The sequence below is a fragment of the Diadema antillarum genome, unplaced genomic scaffold (assembly GCF_040938485.1).
Source record: "Diadema antillarum isolate AM-2024a unplaced genomic scaffold, OU_Dant_1.0 seq00001547_RagTag, whole genome shotgun sequence".
Taxonomy (NCBI): Eukaryota; Metazoa; Echinodermata; class Echinoidea; order Diadematoida; family Diadematidae; genus Diadema; species Diadema antillarum.
Genome location: NW_027272276.1, coordinates 202,787 through 216,368, shown reverse-complemented (window position 1 = coordinate 216,368; position 13,582 = coordinate 202,787). Strand labels below are relative to the sequence as shown.

General features: G+C 36.5%; 1 protein-coding gene across 1 annotated transcript in view; it reads right to left on the bottom strand.

Annotated features, from left to right (window-relative positions):
- The window catches only part of LOC139710589 (uncharacterized), a 45,963-nt gene extending 39,670 nt beyond the window's left edge, over positions 1-6,293 (bottom strand). The window contains exon 1 of the mRNA XM_071622514.1: positions 6,037-6,293. The gene's annotated coding sequence lies outside the window, so the exon portion shown is untranslated. The remainder of the gene's footprint in view (positions 1-6,036) is intronic.
- Positions 6,294-13,582: the final 7,289 nt, after the last annotated feature.

Below are 13,582 nucleotides of genomic sequence, written 5' to 3'. Positions count from 1 at the left end.
TTGAGTTGACCTTGACCTTTGACCCCGTGACTATTGACCCATGAGCCCTAAATAGAATCCTTGCCTGTCAGTACATAATGCGTATGTACCAAGTTCCATGAAGATACATGTACAATTTTTGTACATAACCATTTGCAAGAAAAGTGATATTGCAACATTTTCACCTAACCTTTGACCTTTTGACCTTTGACCTTTGATATGAAACTCTCTCTGGAGAATCTTTACGCAGTAGTACACGTCTACACTAAGTTTCAAGAAAATACCTTCGGGCATTGCATAGATATGGGGGAAATAGCAACATTTTTAGCATTTGACCTTGACCTTGACCTTTTGACCTTTGACCTCTTGCCAATGTCACTAAAATCTACTTAACTAATTGCCCTATCAAACATCATCCTTGGACCAAGTTTGGTGAAAGCTGCTTCATCCAGTTTTGAGTTATCATGTAAACAAATAAATTTTAGGGTTTGACCTTGATCTTTGACCTTTGACCTCTGTCCGATTTCACTAAAAAACTACGTAAGTAATTGTTCCATCACACATCATCCTCCAACAAAGTTTGGTGAAATTTGCTTGATCCAGTCTTGAGTTATCGCTTAAACGGATACAATTTCATGATTTGACCTTGACCTTTGAACTTTGGCCGATTTCACCCAAAATCTATTCAAGTAATTGCCCTATCATACTTTATACTTGGACCAAGTTTAGTAAAATTCGAGTCAATATTACTCAAGTTATCGCGTAAACGAAAACGGACAGACGTACGGACGGACGGACAACCCGAAAACAATGCCTTCGGCACCACTTCATGGCTGAGGCATAAAAAGATTTTGTGGTATCCCTCAAATCCAATCATTGAAGCCCTACATATGTGTAACAATCTGCAATGATAACTGACTGACAGTTGTACTTGAAAAGAATCTTTCCTTAGCGTAGCCAACATACATGCAGGTTGTATTCTCTTTAATAGCCCACATGATAGTAACCACTGATACAGCTCTGTGCAGAACTTGGATTTGTGCATGAGGACTCATGCTAAACAGTCAAGTTGTAGCACAGCTTGGCGTGGCTCACTAGGGTGAAATTGGCTCAAAACAAAGGTATAGGATCTGTCTTCAAGAGGACACAGAAAAAAAAGTCTAATCACAGGATGAAAATAGACCAAGAGATAGAAAGAGAAATGAAAGAGAAGTAGAATGGAAGGAAATGGAAGAAAACAAGGAATTACACAAGGGGAGGAAAAGTGGGTAATTATGACAAGATAACTGAGAAATAATGAGAGATAGAACGACATTTATAAAAGCATAAAGATTGCTAGAGTACTACACTGTACCACAACACTGCAGATGTACCGCTTATCACTTCCCTCTACAAAATGAAAACAGATAAAATCTTCTCAACAAGATAGAGGAGTATTTTCTGGTATTTTGAGTGATTCTGTTAAAAAGAGGCTATCACTGATGACTTTCACAATCCTGTGAAGAAATTTGTCTGTCTGCAAACTGGCCCAATTGAAGTTGAACTGAAATCAGAATCAAAATCAAATAAGAAAGACAAAGAAATGATGAAGGGCCTAAGGGTAAAGACTAAGAGTACTGTACTGAAAGAAAAAGAAAGAACTAAACATTTATATCCATTGCAACTAATTGACAAATTGCCTAAGTACATTGACATAATTCACAGTGACATACAATGTAGATGAGAATGTCAGAATATGAATAAGTATATTAAAGGTATCTCTTCTTGTTATCAGTGTTTTTGGAAGCAGTGTTTACAGCTGGGTTATACTGAAGAGCATCTCCATCCACTTTGAATCATGATTTTTTTTTTTATGTTAACCTGAGGCTAAAAACATACATCTCCACAACAGATATACTATGAGTATGAGTCATGAATTCATGAAATCTAAATGGAAATTAGATCTTCATATGTGACATGACACATCTTTGCTGCATTGCTAAAACAATTAAGGATCCCCATAAAATTAATCTACTGTGTAAATGCTAATAAATCAATTATTTGTGAATTCATTCATTTTTTTTTGTGCTAATGTACTTTCGCACCATTCCTTTCAAATTTCTGTTTTCTCTTGTTTAATACCCAAACCATTATTCTTTGAAAGGGTTAAAGGGAAAGTAAACCCTAAGAGCAATGTGGATTGAGTGAAAGCAGCATCATTAGTAGAACACATCAGTGAAAGTTTGAGGTAAATCGGACAATCGATGCAAAAGTTAAGAATTTTTAAAGTTTTGGTGTTGGAACCACTGGATGAGGAGACTACTAGAGGTTATGACGTATGAGAGGACAACAATACAAAGAAAATATAAAGGAAATTCAACAAAAATTCATTTTTCTAGCATTATGAAAGAGCACTTGACTAACCGCTTTCAGTAAGCATGGGGAATAATTGTTACCCTTAACATAATGTCAGTATCAAGTTGATGGAATTTGTAATTTTCATGAAAAATTGATTTTTGTAGAATTTTCTTTATATTTTCTTTGTATTGTTGTCCACTCATACGTCATAACTTCTATTAGTCTCCTCATCCAGCGGTTCCAACACCAAAACTTTAAAAATCCATAACTTTTGCATCGATTGTCCGATTTTCTTCAAACTTTCACTGATGCGTTCTACTAATGTTGCTGCTTTCACTCAATCCACATTGCTCTCACGGTTTATCTTCCCTTTAAATCATCTTTCACCACAAGCATACATCATAATATTGCCCAAGGATTGTTTTGATGAATGGCGTACGATCGTTGCAGGCCAGTAATGGATATGGACGCTGTATTTGATGTGTCTTCTTGAAGACATCATACAGCATTTTGAGGCTAATTTTGCCCCAGTGAGCCAAGCTGCATGGCGCCCCGACCCGACTGTTTTTAGCATCTATGTGAGGGTTGGATTACTTCACTGGCTTACAAGTCTTCCTGTTTTATTAAATCTTCTTTGATTTCCTGCACCAAATGAGAGTACTGGTAATGTAAACCAAGTTATGTCTGATAACATCTTGTGTAAACATTATGATTGCCTGTGTCATTAAATTAACAACTAAACAATAAGAATGGAACATTGGAGAATCACCAAAAATAATAAGCCATACGGGGTCTTAGAAGTTTCCCTACTACTGATACAACTCCAAAGGAGAAATGAAGAAAATACACATGTGTACACTGTAATTCTACAGAAGAATGTAGAAACGCAGAAACGTGCATACTACAGACAAATTTGTTCTTTCTATTTCATGTTTGCCAAAATGCCAAGTGAGATGAACATTTTTAACCTGCCACAACAAAAGGATCCTAAAGTCGATGATGGCTGAGATGAGAAAATATAGTTTGAAGTCAGATCATGAAAATCGGTCAAAACTATCAAATTTCTGTTGTTGGCATAATGCTGTACGTATACTCTAATGTTTCGTCAATCATTAGCTACATATGTAAATGATCAATGAATAAAGTAAGTAGCATTTTTTTAGGACATCATTTTTCAATCCGACTTTCTACAGAACAGGAAAACCTCCTGAGATTTGTATTTAGTGCCGTGGATAGACTCTGTCCCTAGCAACAAGGGAGTGATCTTATTGGTCAGTGAGTGGCATTCTGGTTACTGATTGGTCATGCATAGACCGCTGGTGCTAAGCTTGGATAAACATCGCAGAGGTTGCTATGAGTGGACCTTCTATTGTCAAGAGGTGAAAACTGTCTCTAAACCTCCCCTTTATCACGATTGTGTTTGAAAGAAAACTCCGAAGGCAGTTTTCTCAAAACGTTGATTCCTAGACCACTCAACATGGTCTCCTAAAATCATCAATATCTCTGCACCCAAGTACTTTAATGAGTTTGTGTTATATAAGGGACTATTATAAAAGCAGAAAAGTAAGGGCATACTGCAGACTGTCATGCCATTTTCAGAAAATTGACCTCTCACGACTTTCAGATCCTTTTGCTGTAGCGGGTCACATTTGATCTTGACTCTGCATTACACAAAAAAAAAACACCTCTTCTTAACTGAAATACATTATAAGCTTTCTGAAAGACATTATCTTGTGGTGATCCAGATCTTAATTACAATAGAAACCAATCCAGAGGTCACCATAATAAAATATAGAGGTACAAAAACTAATCATACACTCTGCCACAATATTTGAAAAAAAGAAGAAAAAAGAATGATGTAAACAAGTCAATGTTTATTATCTTATGATTCTACCATACACTGCACAGTATGATAAGGAAGATTTGATTTTGCTACTTAACACACATTTTCCATAGACACCAACCCGAGTATACTCGGGGCTCGTATTCAATGGGTTAATACTGATCAATGCTAGAATCCTGTAAAAGCAGAAAAGAAGTGGAAGCAGAAAAGAAGTGGAAGCAATACTTAATGGATCACATTCTAGGTCAAGGGTTAAAGAAGCAGCCTGGTACTGTAAAACCATAATTTTTTTTAATTTTTGTTTGTTAGAATGAAACTATTGCGAATGGTAAGATTCAGAACTTTAATTCATGCGTATGTTCTTGTCTGCACTATACAATGTACATTGAATGCCAGTGGCAAACTGTGCACAAAAAAGACAGTTGGCTCCAATTCATGAAAGTTTCATGACACTTTGAATGTTTCGTCACACATACTTTTTTAATTTTTCAGTAATCTTTATTTGATTACTGTCATTTCACATAACAAAAAAATATGCATTTATATGTGAACACACACACATACAAACACACGCAAACACACGCACACGCACACAGCACGAACAACCCCAGTCCTCAATCAATTGGATCGCTACCACACGCCGCGACTCGTACATATAGCTGACTGGCGGGAAAAAGTATTATCTTTTTAAAGATACCATAGATGAACCTGCCTTGATCGCTATGAGATAGCTATGGTCAGATCAATTGTGGCCCTCACTGCCGTGCTGCTGAGAATGTGTTTTGTACACTGTGCTGTGCCGTCTGCTCATAATGGACTGTGCAACACAGTTATCGCAGAGCGAGTATAGGGGCCTTGCTGGGATTGACATATTCCGAGAAGTGTATCTATAATGTATAAACTGTGTCAAAACAGTGAAATTTCCACCTCTACTGGACTTGAATCTCACTCAGATGCAAATATTCTAGGCTATTGGATATTTAGGTAGACTGACCAGATGCCATACGAAGCACGGCGTCCCCAGGCCATGCAACACGGCTGTGTAACTTTAATATTTAGGGTGTCTGTGCATGTTTGGAGATCATTTTGACAAACAGGTGTGAAGATACAGTAGTCCCCACGTACATTGTACATGTACCATACCACTATAACTAGTACACTAGTCATACTGTAGAAAGAAAGTTCCGTACCAAGTATGTCTGGAGGAGTCATTTATTTTTTGGACATTATTGCTCTCCTCGAAGGGATCTGTGAAGCCAGATGCAGTTTTAGGATTTTTTCTAACGTTCTATGGTTCATGACCTTCAACATGACCACGTTGTCGATATAGATATTTGGTCCTTCCCGCCGAGGTGAAACCATTATCCATTCCACCTCCCTGATTTTACTCTCTTCATATATATTCAAGACAATGCATTGTTGTTTGCTACTCAGGTAACTGGGACAGTACCGTAACAAACTGTCCCAGTTGGCCTCTGGTTGGAGTGACCAAGCTTTTGGACAAAAGGCCTTGTTAAAGGTTATGGACTGTAAAATGTTAGGAGAAAACCTAAACACAAACCTGCATTCGTACAGGCTGGCCTATTTGGCAACTTTCATGACAAATCTCATACATGCAGTGAGACATGCATTGTTCCTACACAATAAAAGTAAAATTTAATACGCAAACTTGGAAAAAGTGCAATTTGTTATTGTTGTCTTTAAAGTCCATGTGCTCAGTCATGCATGACAATTATCAACATAATTAGGTATCAATGGAAAGAGAAAAAGTTCCCCTTTCCTTACAACCAACATTGTGCTCTTCATAAGTGACAGTTAAGAAATGGCAGCCCTCCAAAGTTGGATTACCTTTTTTTGATACGCTCTGTAGAACTTACCTCACATACACAACGACTCACAGTCCCGACGCGGACGGCGACGCTACATGCACCTGAACATGTTGCTCCCAACTGGCACCACACATTCCCACACGCAGTGTCAACAAGCAGAAATTCACTCTACATATATTACAAAATGATGCTTTGAAGATACCAACTCGCAGAATATAACTGTAGTGTAATGTGCTTGCAGTGTATTACGGTGAAACCATCGCTCGAATCTTGCCGGGAATGCGGCGCATGCACGGGGCCGTGGGATTGCCTACCAACACCACACTCGTGTGGCCGTGGGTACACTGCCGGGTTAGGAGCTACCGGAGACCGTTGCATCAAACTGTACTGGATTTGACGAGCAGTTACAGGTACTGTACTGCAGCAGCATGGACATTCCTAAACTGCGCATGCTCAAATAAACGGACCCCCAACATGCCAAACAGAGGTGGCTCGAACACGTTCTGTGGGCTCGAATCGGGCAAGTGAAGTCACATGACACCTAGGTGACATTCTGGCGGAACCACACCCGCTAAACTTTGCAACTTAAAAAAAAGAATGAATACATAGAAGCAGCAACAGTCTATTCCAAAATCAGACCAAGCTAAACTCTTATTGGTGGGGTTGACTGACGATGAAAAAGTTAGGGATCACCTTATTCAATGGATGTGTATTTTCTCCAGATGGTAATTTTTTTTCTTCGCCAGATGCACCTTCTTTTCATTGTTAAAGTATGAAAAAATTGCGTGGAGGTAGGAGGGGGCTGCATGCAAACTTTAACGAAAATTAGAAAATATGTCTAAAGAGATTACTCCCTCTTTTGTTTATAAGCTCAAGAAGTTACAACTAGTACCTCTATCCCTCTAGTCAATAGGGAATCTTGAGGTTGAATTGAGATCATTATTCTGACTTGATGATGCGAATTTTGGGATGGCACAGTTTTGATTGATATGGGACTTCAGGTTTTAAAGGGATAGTACAGTATTGGTGGAGATGAGAATTGGGCTTTTAAGTTTTTGCAAGATACCAAGAAAACACTTATGAAATAGTACAGAGCATACCATTTTAAAGGCATAATTTACCATTTGCAGATGAAACAAAAACCAAGCATTAGTGCTTTAAAATAGCTGTAAAATGTGAGTTAGGGATAAAAACAACCACTGTAAAAATTTGAATCAATAAAATCGATGCCAAGTATTGATAAATATACATATTGGGAACAATAGTTATAATAAGAATGCTTCCAGACTAAACCGTCTACAGTTATGGTTTATCGAGAAAAATGCTGATATCTCCCTATATTTTAGGCTTTATTGCATAAATTTTATATGGTAGGATGTTTTGTGTAACAACAGACCTACGCATATGCATCAAATGTGATATCTTGAACATTTTTTAAATCACTGCTCCCAAAGGTAAACAGGACCTTTAAGAGGAATTCAAAGTTTATTTGATGAAAATCGAGTTTGGAATGACTGAAACATCCAAAAATAAAGTAAAACAAAGTGATCGTAATAAAATGTGGGTCCCACACGTTATTAGAATCGCTCTGTTTTGGATATCTCAGCCATTTCAAAACCAATTTTTCATCAAATAAACGTTGAATTCCTTATGGAATTACATGCTCTTTCATATTTCTTAAGAGGTTTCTCATTATCTCACCAAAAATGATAGAACCTGAAATTAGGTCTCAACCAAAACTATACGATCCCTTTAACTTTTTTTTTTTAGTAAGATGATGAAAAATCACTTATGAAATATGAAAGAGCGTACACTTTGTAGAGGAATTGAACTTTATGTTATGAACTTGATCGTTTTTGAAGTGGCTGAGATAATCTAAAAATAAAGTGGTCCCAAGGCGGGACCCACCTTTTATTAGGACCCTTTGTTTTCTTCATATCTCAGCAAATAAACTTTGATTTCCTTTCAGAATTGTATGTAATTTCATATTTCACAGTAGTTTCTCATTATCTCACCAAAAACGAAAAAATAAAAATAAAAATTTGAAGCCCCATCTCAACCAAAATTATACTATCCTTATTTGCGCTGACAAATTCGTTTTTGCTTTATGTAACAGGTCCGTAACTAGATTTTTTTTTTGAGGGGGTCAGAATTAGAATGAAGCGTGGTGGACCTTTTTAATTTCAAGCTAATCTTCAGTTCCGTTATCTTACACACAGAGAGCCTATCGAGCAGTACCAATTAGGAGCAAACGGGGGGAGGGATCCGCGGACCCCCTGAACCCCCCCCCCCCCCCCCCCCTAGTTACGGGCCTGTGTAAGAAAGCTTTATGATGCTAATGAGAGGAGATGACAATGATGGGGATCGACAAACACTGGGCCTATTCACATGATAACAAAATTATAGCTGTCGATCCAGCGGCCAAACGATTTCACATCAATGACTATATACATCGTGATCACAAAGTCAACGAAGCCAATTCATGGGTGACAATGCTACGCAGTCTCATTAGCATCTGGGAGGCATTTTAATATTTCTTGGTGACTTTTCTCGCTAAATTTTATTCGCTGTGTGGGAGAGAGATGCATCTTATGAGAATTTAATCTCCTGTAAAAGGTTCATTCGACAGCGCCATCAGCGTTCAAATAATTTTTTTTTTTTTTTTTTTTTTTTTTTTTTTGGGTAAAAGGGTTCGCTTATGTCTAAACATGGACCTACAGGTCTAAAAGCAACACCATCGTACTGCACTGAATTTTCTTTACATTTTGCTTAAAGATGGTAAGGCATGCACCCATTACATTTGAATGCAAGAACCTGGTTGTTACTCAATGGCTGCCCTTCAAACTTATTTATGGGGTGTATGGTTGGTCATCGTATATAGATTCTTGTACTTTTCGGTGATGCTGCTCATTCTGTTCCGAGCTTTATATCAGATAGTGTTTAAAGTCAACTGAATATATTCTGTTGTGTATTTGGTAATTTAGCCTCTATGTAGTTTTATGTAGTAGTATTTCTATATAATTTCTCTTTAAAATCTGATTTTGGAAAAGATCATTTTGTTTCGTTCTGTGTTAGTTCCTGTTCTGCTTTCTTCCCTTGTCTACGCTGGGTCAAGACAAATCATCGGCAATGTAATATGAAGTCCCAACGTGCATTAGTAATGTTTGCTGTTGTTCTTGTTGTTGTGTTCATTGAAAGCTCCAAGAATGTCTTCAATGGAACTCATGTGCATTTATTATTTTTGTCTGTAGATCTACGCATTTTTAGAATTTGTTCTTTGATCTTTGAATTCATATGTTATGCTTTGCGTTTTCCTGTCTGTCGGAAATGAAGGTTTAAACAAAATAATACATAAATAATATTCGTAAGGGCACTACTTCTATTCCTCAATAAATATTTAGAAATAAGGATTAGGATAAGGAAGTAATCATGATTGCAGTCATTTTAAAGTTTATTATTGTTTCCATTCATAATTTAGCTTCTAGTCCTGTCCATCAGCTCATTACATCTAGTGGCATTCAAACATTATAAAAACTATCTCACATTTCCTTAACGAACCCATATCAGAAAGAAGGGGACTTTTTGTTTCACTTCTGCATGAATTTTCATTCATTTGTATAGCTGGCTTTCCATATGATAAATGCTGTACACTCCATTGATATTCATTGGGGTTGTGTCTCCCTATTTTTTTTTCTTTCTTCTTTTTTCCCCTTAAATGTACACTTATAGCTAAGACCCCAGACGAAGAGTATCCAAAAGTTACATCTCTCTGATGAAATTTTAAAAATAGAACAATGATATTGGTTTTGGGATATACTTGTGAAGATGACTTCGCGTTCGTACACTGAATAAGAGCCAAAGCCGGAGAATAGCAACCGACAGAGCTCCATCATTGACGAAGAACATTTTCTTCTTTTTTTCTCATTTGCAATTGGTAAAATTGTGAATGTAAATATTCGAAATGATGAAAATCAATGTCATACATGAAGAAAGATCGAGGGAATGAAGTTCTCCATTCATTTTCATACCTTCATTTTTAGTCATTCTTATGAAGTCGACTATATTTTACTCGAAGAATACGAGATCGACACAATGTTTTTGCACTTTGTATGATGTATGCACTGACGCTTGATTTCCTTTCCAGGCAACGAGTGGTGTTTCATCATGCTTACTTGTTTATACATACGAACTTATGCCTTCGTCAAAACTGCCTGATCGGAGAAACTAAAACATGCGTTCCAAACAAGTCAGCTGCAAAGAGTTTGATACAAAAATGATATGAATATAGTTTCGATCAAATCGAGATGAATTTCACTATGTAAAGTTTGCTGAATTTAAACAACAATTACGTCTACATCTACATATTAGATCACTATTTCAAGAAGAAATCCTATCTTGCATGCCTATGAGTAATATACTTTGAGCCTATACTGTAAATTGCATGACAAAATCTAGCAGGAAATCCAGGTTTCAGCTCCTTCCTGATTAAAATATATCTTGGCCTGCACAGTTATTGGCATCATTGAACACGTCGGTAAGACATATCATCGGGTTTTTATGGTGCTAACAAAGTATTATCCCTCATTCCTTGCGGACATCAATTTGCTTACTGATGAGGTTAGATCAGAATTTTCAGCAGAGTAATCCCTAATTTATCATCAAATATGCAAATCTGATTTGAAATGAATATTTTTTTATCTTAATGACGACATTAAGCTAGCGGTACTGAGTGTGCCATCTCTGACTGATTTCTTCATGCATGATCTCTGTATCCTCCCTCTTATCCTGAAATATGTGATGAAAGTGAAAAGGTTTTTGGCAAAACTTGAATAAACTCCTAGCAGCTACATAATCATTTTGGAAGACCAGCACGACCAGTATCACACACATAGCGCAAAAGCTGACATAATCAACACCAAAGGTTGATACGGGTGAATAAACTGCCGAATGAGTCAAAACGAAGAAATTAATTCAAAGATAGATAAACGAATAAATATCTTAACGAATAAAAGTTTCGTCGCGGAAAAACATTCAAAAATCTTACTAGTTCTTCAATGGGAAATAACGGTGAACAAAATGTATAGGTACCTACTTTGTATTTCAATTACTTTTATGTTGGATATAAATAAAAGCTCAATTAAAGCGAACTGAAATAGTTCATAAACCTATTTGGTAACACAATGTGTGCATACTGTGATGTTGGAGACATAATATTTTGGTCATAAAACATTTCACCTCCAAGAGCTTTGGTTCTTACACTCATTTCACCCTTCTCTCATGTCGAGCCACCAACTTATCAACAAAATTAATGTAAACTCAAACATCACATATAATTACGATTAGTCATCTTGTCCTGTAAACCCAATGACTCATGGTCACAAGCTGAAGATTCATTTGTTCTTGAAAGTTGCAGGTATTTATGGACAATACCTGAATAAATCGCTTGCATTTTAGTAAGTTTTGTTTTATACGTCATCCAAATTACGTAATACATGTACAATCATTCAAAAAGAAATGTTCCTTTTTCTTCAATTTGAGTGTTCACTCCAAAAGATGCATCAGATTATTTTCTTGTCCAGCTATTATTTATATCAACTTACTTGTTTGAATGTTTTGAATAATTCAATACGTCAAAGCGGAACATCGAATAAAATTTGTTATAAAACAAATTTCACTCTATATACATCTCAATCTCTGTTCCCTCTCTTACAAACTCATATCTCCAGACCACACACACACACACACACACACACACACACACACACACACACACACACACACACGATACCAGTACTTACACAAAGATTCACAGAATAGAGGGACTCCTCTTGCCATGCTTACACCCATCTGTGCACCTTTTGGACATAGAGGGCAATATGTATAGCTTTGATGTCTCGTCATTTCAATCATGTCACGGGCGAATGTATACTTGCTCAACGACTGAGGGCAGCTTACCTCCTTTTATTCGACCTTCAATCTTTTGAAATTCTTGTTGTTCGAAACCCTACTGGACGAGCCGAACGCAATATTCAGGACTCAAGTAAGGGTTTATCATATTTCACATAAAAACTATACGTGATCAACAACACAAGTGTTGAAATCATCATATTAACAATCTAAAAATACATGAAGTTTCATTATTGATAAAATAAGAACATAATGTTATGAATAAAACTAATGAGAATAATATGCATAATGAAATAAGTAAATGTAAAAGTCAGTACGATTAAGAATGTCAACAAAGGTCTGAGAATTCAATTGGAATGGAGACTAAAACGATAATAATGCAATTCTGCGGTGTTTTATTACTAAAATTACTCTGACTTGAAAGGATGAAGTGTGGTATTGAAGTTTTCTGAATCAGACCGTTTTGCATGATAATTTATTAACTGTGTAAAACTGAATACTCGTGTAAAAGAAAAAGGAACGTTTTGTTTTTCCTTTATGGCAACTAGCTATTTCATTGTGAGCCTGCGTGTGTTTGTGTTTGTTTTGTTTTTTTTAATTCAGCAAACTGAACAAAAGTTTTTCGCCTAGTTACCGTTTTTATACACATTTGCTTAGAGCATTTTCACAATATAGATAATTTCCACCAAGAATGGTGTTACACACCCTTTCCATCTGTTTAAAAAGTGCTCCATTATATAGGATAGGGGACAATCTTCCAGAAAATCTTCTAGCAATCTATCCAGTGAATACGTAGCTCTGAGAAAGGTCTTATGGTGGAAGGTTATACTATGCTATTCTAAAAATACACAAATTCTTCTAACACCTTTTTAAAAAAGGTCTGAAATAAATGTATGTGTATCCTATTTCACGTCTGACTGATTAAAAGACTCACTAATGAAAGCACTTCAGGTAAGTTAAACAAGGCAAGTGCCAAAATGTGTCTCGCCCATTCGCGTAGAAGAAATTAATGTTTTTCTAACTCCCGGAACCTCTGACCTTGTGATGAACTTCAAGTCCCCAAGGGATATTCACCATCCAAGTTTGGTCACAATCGGACATGGGATCAAAAGTTATCAGCCATAAACAAAACGCGCTGTTTCAAAATTCAAGATTCAACTTTATTTTCACTTTTTTTCATCTTTGTTAATATAAGCGTATAACACAAGTCAACTAAGGATGAGGATGGAAATGGAGGGTCCCACTAAGAAGCAGAGCTTGTACGATATGGGACCCTCCAAAAATACACAAGACAGCAATATAAAACAATAAAACGAACCGATGTCAACTGACATCAAGATGATTGGGAAGGGAAAAAGAAAGAAAAGGAAAAAAAAAAGGGGGGGGGAACTACAGCACGTGCCATCGTGGACGCAAGCAATCTAGATTCCATATTGTAAAATAAGTGATGAAATACAAGCTGAATTGAATATAATGCAAAACATTTTTTTTTATACGTAATTATGTTGGTAAGAATGCAAGAGAAAGAGAGAATAGACACATCGTTATATTCATAACACATACAGGAACATAATCATAAGGAGGACTTATGTAAAAAGAATGATGACTTGACTGAGATGATAAAGGGAAACTGACTCGGTTGGATGTTGTAAGATTTCAATAAAAATGATTTTAATTTATTCTTGAA